Source organism: Mustela lutreola, chromosome 17, assembly GCF_030435805.1.
Source record: "Mustela lutreola isolate mMusLut2 chromosome 17, mMusLut2.pri, whole genome shotgun sequence".
Classification (NCBI taxonomy): domain Eukaryota; kingdom Metazoa; phylum Chordata; class Mammalia; order Carnivora; family Mustelidae; genus Mustela; species Mustela lutreola.
Genome location: NC_081306.1, coordinates 7,027,864 through 7,034,208, shown reverse-complemented (window position 1 = coordinate 7,034,208; position 6,345 = coordinate 7,027,864). Strand labels below are relative to the sequence as shown.

The following is a 6,345-nucleotide window of genomic DNA, read 5'->3' as shown; positions in this document are numbered from 1 at the left end:
TCTTGAGCTGTCTCTGGTGCCACAAAAAGGTGATTTTATTAAAAACCGGGGACAGGACCTATAGGCAAAAAGGGCTGCCAAGTGGTCATGAAGAGTGGCCTATTCTATACTTTCAAGTTTGAGGGGGTTGGGAATAGTGTAAGTCTCCAAGGAATTCTGGAAGAAAGGTTTTCAGGACCATGAGGGGCTAGCTGTTGTTGGCAAAGTTCATTTATTATGGTCTAATAAAGCCTTAGTCATGAGACCATTCAGGCCTAAATCAATGGGCCTTATGCTTGAGGGATGATTGCCAACATGTATCTTGGGGGCTAGAGAAAAAGGAAATTTCCAAAGTAAGTTTTATATGTTAAAGTAGGCTTCCTATGGACTCTGAAAAACAATCTGAGGGGTTTGAAGTGGCGGGGGGAGGTGGGAAGTTGGGGTACCAGGTGGTGGGTATTATAGAGGGCACAGATTGCATGGAGCACTGGGTGTGGTGAAAAAATAATGAATACTGTTATGCTGAAAATGAATAAATTTAATTTAAAAAAAATAAATAAAGTAGGCTTCCAGGATCCTGGGAGGGGGCCACACCTTCAGTTTCTCCAGAGATGTGCTGGACTTTGCTGATGTCATCTGGGTACAGCAAAAATCAACAGACCCTCCAAATGCGATCCTAACACTGAAGGCGGAAGTGACACAGTGGAAGAACTTGTTCCAGTCTTCATTGCAGAGACTGAGGAGCTCAGACTCCGCTGCAGTCTGGAAACTGAAGAACACCGTCAGGGACAGAACAGCATCGGATTAGGGAGATGGACGACCACATCAGCTTGGAGTGGCGGGATTACAGAATATCCTCCAGGAAAAGCGTTTAGATGTTGGGATCATAGCAACCACACCCTTCATAGCTCAGTAGTCTCCTTGACCTCTGCTGGCATCGAGCAATAAAGAAACACAGTCAAAGGTCAGTGCAGAGTCCCCATTGACTCTATCCAGTTTTCATTTTCTCATACTTGGGCTCACCCTGCCAGGCTGATCTGGTAAGAACTAGATTTACCCTTGAGTTGACAATGTTTATGGAGTTTCTACCCAAGGCACCACAGCAGGTGCTGGAGAAAGACAACAAGGGCTCTCTCAAGGCCTTTCGTTTACTGGAGAACAAGAACAAGTAAATAGGCCACTGCATCATAGAAAACCGGGTGCTATGTGGACTTATGAAAGTTCCCAGGATGGATCCTCCAGTCTATGTTGGAGCATCAGTAGCATCAGCGAAGGCCTTTTAGAAGCAGAGACATTTGCCCGGAAAGCTGAAGAATGAGTAGGCGGCAGCTACAGGGCTGGTGTGGTGAAAGGAGCTCCAGAATAATCCATGGAGGGGTGAACAGGTAGGAATCCTCAGCCTGCTCTGGAATCTAAAAGCAGGGCATCCATGGCCAAAATGGAAGTGTGAAGAGAGAAGCTGTTGCAGAGGAAGCTGTTGCCAAGGAGAGCCTGACTGGCCTGGGAGCTTGAAAAGGCTCAGAACAGGGGTGCCTGGATAGCTCAATTGGTTCAGCGTTTGCCTCCAGCTCAGGTTATGATCCCAGAGTCCTGGGAGAGGGGCCCGAGGTCAAGCTGCCTGCTCGGTGGGAAGCCTGCATCCTCCTCTCCTAATGCTTGTGTTCTCACTCTGCCAAATAAATAAGGAGAATAAATAATAGCCTCAGAACTTTGTGCCAAAAGAGCAAACACCCCTTTCCTGATATGGTGTATAAACAGGCCAGAACGACAATGTGACAAATCTGTCTTGACCCTCACCGAATATTGATTTCACAAGACATGTTTCTAAGACTCCCAAGGAATTATCTTAGAATTCATTTACATATTCTCCATTGAAACATTAGCCCCCACACCTGATGAGGGAGCAGAAGGCTAGTTGAGGTCAAGGCAGAAGCTGACACCCTGCACTCACCCGTCCCCATGCCTCGGTGGGACCTGTGTGACCTTCGTCCAGGAAACTTCCAACCATCTTCATGTTCATTCCTTGCTGGAAGGTAAGACCACCTCACTTGGCCATGGCAAGGTCTCCAGTATCATGTAGGTCCTCTTTAGCATAGGAAAGTGCTTTTGAAACCCTTCCCTTCCCTTTCCTCACCTCCCCCACCTTCCAAGTGTGTATCAGTTGCCCCCACAACCCTGATGCAGCTATTTCTGCCCACGGATCCTGTCCCTGTGCTTTAATAAAACCACTATTTTGCACCAAAGAGGTCTCAAGAATTCTTTCTCGTCATCGGATCTGGACCTCACCCTGCCAAATGTTACTTACATTCCAAAACTCTATCACTGCTCCCCTGTCTACCTGCCACTTGGCATTACTTCTATCATTTCCTAGAAATGACGGAAAAGTAGGCACCACTAGGCTTTAGGGGACAGGCATCAACTCTGGAAACAGGATCAATGCACAGTAAGATCATAGGGTAGGGTAGCAACCAAATTAAAAAACAAAACAAAGCCACTAAGAAAAAAGTTCTGGGGGAGGGACCCCAAACCCTCAAAAGCAAGTTTAGAAAATGGGAGGGGAAGGAAAAGCATTTTGGTACACACACACCAAAAGAACTGCCACATGTGCTTTTGCCAAACCACACTCCTCCTTTGACCCAGGTGTTGGGGGAAAGAAAAAAAGCAGAAGCTGTAGAAAACTCACCTTTGGTAACTTATCCCAGAATAAACAGTCAGTAGGCCCAGTACAGCCAACAGCCCTAAAAGACCTTGAAAGCTGTGCCCCAGATAACTGGGCACATAACCATCACCTCCAGGAGTTCTCAAAACCACCAGTCGTTCCCCTTCCAACAGACGGTCTACAAACCCTGGTCTCTGCTGTCATTTCATAATGGATAATATTTTCTGTCAGGCATTAAAGCAAAACCAAAGAAACCTGGAGAAAGATCTGCTTCCAAACCCAAAGGGAGAAAGGCTTTTTAAAAAGCTCTTAAAAAAATAAAATAAAAGTCAGCTGAGATGTCTCCACCATTCTTTCCTCCCAGTTGCCAATTTCTCCATGTCAAGAACTTGGACAGTTTGGTCCACAGGTGCCCGGGTTTGGAGGCAGCACCTCTACAGTCCCTCCTTGGACGCCAGAAACTCCTGAAGCGGATCCTGTGGACTCTGATCGCCCCTTAATTATTTCCTGCCCTCAGGCATGTGGAGGAAGAGGGTCTGCAGAGGCGGGGTGCCCCCTGAAAGGCAGAGAACACCGCCCCCAGAGCCCACCGACCACCAGGCCTCCAGCACATCCATGACTGGAGTTTTGGCCCAGGGCAAACCCCAGGGGAGGGCAGGGGAAGGCTCAGGTGCAGTCCCCCCAGGGTGATGCTGGGCGGGGCCAGGACATAAGATGGTGGGGACCTGCCCAGGGTGTGTCTCAGAAGGCCCACCCACCAAGTGGCTCCTATGGGACTCTGGTGGCGCCCTGATCTGGCCTCCAGTCTGTGGCAAGGCACGGTCCCAGGCCAGAGCCCCCTGTGCCTGGTGTCTGGTGGTGGCAGGGGACGGGAGCACACCACCAGGAGAGCAGCCAGCCCTCCTATACCCAACCAGCGCAATCGCAGTGGGCCCGAATGGGCACATTCCTCTGCCCATTGGTTGGCTGGTCTGCCAACTTCAGACCAGTTGGCTGGTCTGGTTGGCTGCCTGCTTCATGCAGTAGAATTGCTGGTGGCTGGGGCTGGCAGGGCTCTGGCAAGACAGCTGGGGGGGATGCTTCCTAACCATAACCGGTGGACTAGTGCCAGGCCAGGACTTCTGGGGGGCGGGGGGGGGGGGACTCGGGCCTCTGCCAACCCACACCTGGGCCACTCTGTGCAGAGCAGAGGACCCGCGGACCAGGTACATTCACCAACCTGAGCAACCCCTGGCCTGGTCTAGGCGCACAGCCATGGTAGTCCACGGAGGCAAGCGCAAACGGTGGCCAGTGAAATGCCAAATCAAGGCGCAGGCACAGGTTTCTTCGCAGGACTAATGAGGCAAGGAGGGATGGGGCACACTGGAGCCTCTGGAGGCTGGAAATACCCAAAGTCTCCATGAGGGCCGTTCTCTGTGTGGGTGTAGATATCTGTGAAATGCACTTAGGAGCCTCTCTCCTAGCTGGATGGATTCATGTGACTGTGTACATTTCACCTCATTGAAAAATACTATTGCGTCGAAAGCGCATGCCACAGGACTTTGTGTACTGTGATCTCACTTAAGGGGAAGTCGAGAGCCAGGTACATTTTCTGGGGCAGGCACCTGGGAACAGTCAGGCAGGAGCATGCTCTAGGGCCCACCCAGGACAGCCAACAAAGCAAGGGACCCAGGCCTGGCGTAGAAGTCCTGGGGATGAGCGGCGCGTAGAAGTCCTGGGGATGAGTGGCGTGGCTAGAAGGCCTTGGCTGTTTGGAGCTACCTGACCAGCAGTGGCCCATGAGCATGCAGGAGTACACACAAGGGGGGGGTGGGGGCGCACAGGTGTTGCCTGGAAATGCCTGTTGGCTTTTGATTCTTAGCCTCTGGCAGGCAGGGGTTCTGGGACACTTGGCGGGGTAGTCCAACTGGGATGGATGCTTTTGCACCATGGACAAGAGCAGTTGTATGACCATCAGATGTTTTCCTGGGCTGTTGGCCTGGGCTCTGGCCTAGGTCATTCCCTAGAGGCTGTGGACAGCAATGAGACCTCTCTGACCAGGGATATCTCTGATATTAACAGACATGTGCTGGGGAAAGGGACTTTCCCTGGGGACACCATGGATTTGGCTGATGTCATCTCAGCCCAGACACCGATCAATAGACTCCTCCATGAGATCGAAACACTGGAGGCTGAAGTGACTCATTGGAAGAAGATGTGCCAGTGTTCCACCCAGGGACCAAATACCATCGACTCAGAAGCAGTGTGGAACTGAAGAGCCACATCAAGGACCTAGAGCAGCGGCGGATGCAGGAGATGGACGAACATGAGCTGGAAGGGGCGGTGTTGCAAAACGTCCAGCAGCAGAAGCTAGCAGACCCCACTGACCGGCACTGCAAACAACTAGTAAACTATCAACGATGGACGGAAGACCTGCAAAACCAAGACTGCCGGGAATGTGAAAGATGACTTACTTCAGGAAAGGGAAACTGAGCTCAGAAGGTTGAAGCAACAACTTACACAAATGCAGCAGCTAAACGACAGTTTGAACAACATTGCTTCGGATCTCTGAGCAGAAAAGCAAAAGTTGGTTTGGGAGCTCCAAGATGTAAGACATCAGCTGGAGGAATCTATTCTGCGCAACAACAAGGATTCTCTGGAAAACAACATTGCTGTGAGGGCTTTAAAAATAGAGAAAGGATGGTTAGTGGCAAAATTGTGTCGGGCCGAAAAGAAGCTGTTGGAAGAAACAAACAAGTCTGAGCAAATTCTCAAAGAATTGTCACTGGTAGGGCATGAGCATTTCATTCAACTTGGCCAAGAGAAAGACCTGGAAATACTACACCTGCAAAAGAGGATTGAGCACACAGACGCCGACCATCAAGGAATGAAGGAACTGCTGTCCTTTGCTTTGGAGGAGCAGAAGCAATTGACACAATGCACCAGAGAGCAAGACGTGTACATTAAAGAGCTTAGAGAAAGGCCAGAGCTTCAGAAGGAATTTGGTAAGTTGACCGGAATCTTAAGAAGCAATGACGTTTTACAGCCATCCTTGGAGGACAAAAACATGCATCTCCCATCCATGACAGATGAACATCCTCATGTGGACAAAGGCCTGGAGCGCCTACCACAACAGAGTCACCCTGTCCCTGTGGTTGACCCTAAAATCCTAGACGAGATTGTAGAAATAGAGTGTGAGGTCTTTCAGCTCAATGAGTTAAAAGATCATCTGGAGGAGGAAATAAAAGAACAACAGAAGATCATTCACAACCAGCAGCAGGAGAAGAGAGCGCTGCTTCAGTCCTTACAGGAACAGAAGGAGAAGGTGGACCATCTTCAACACTAGCAGCAGGAGATGAACACTGAACGCGCTCAGCTCCTTGCAGCAAAGACGAGGTGATTTGGAATTTGCAAGTCACGCTACAAGAGATGAAAGCCCAGTTGCCTAACAAAAGTCCACAAATTCCAAGAGAACCCTGTGAGGATGAGGAAGGGAGAGCAAGCCAGCCTCTCCCCAGAGAGAACGGAAGTGAAGAGCGTGATCCATCTAAAGCCGAAATTCAAAGATTAGTCCAAGGAACTGGAGATGAAGCTTCTCACTGAACAGAACATCTGACTGACTGAGCAGGTGGATCGACTCTCCAAAGAGGAGATCGGGAAACTCACTCGGATCATCCAGCAAAAGGATGTGGAGACTGAGGGTCTTTCCAGCAGAATCTCTGCGGCTT

At 50.1% G+C, this 6,345-nt stretch overlaps 1 long non-coding RNA gene across 1 annotated transcript; it reads right to left on the bottom strand.

The window, feature by feature from the left end:
• Positions 1-461: 461 nt before the first annotated feature.
• On the bottom strand, positions 462-4,018 carry LOC131819948 (uncharacterized). Its single transcript, XR_009349416.1, has 3 exons — positions 3,858-4,018; positions 1,931-2,005; positions 462-907 (listed from the first exon to the last, which is right to left on the bottom strand). It is a non-coding gene; the product is annotated as an uncharacterized LOC131819948 (long non-coding RNA).
• Between the last annotated feature and the right edge of the window lie 2,327 nt (positions 4,019-6,345).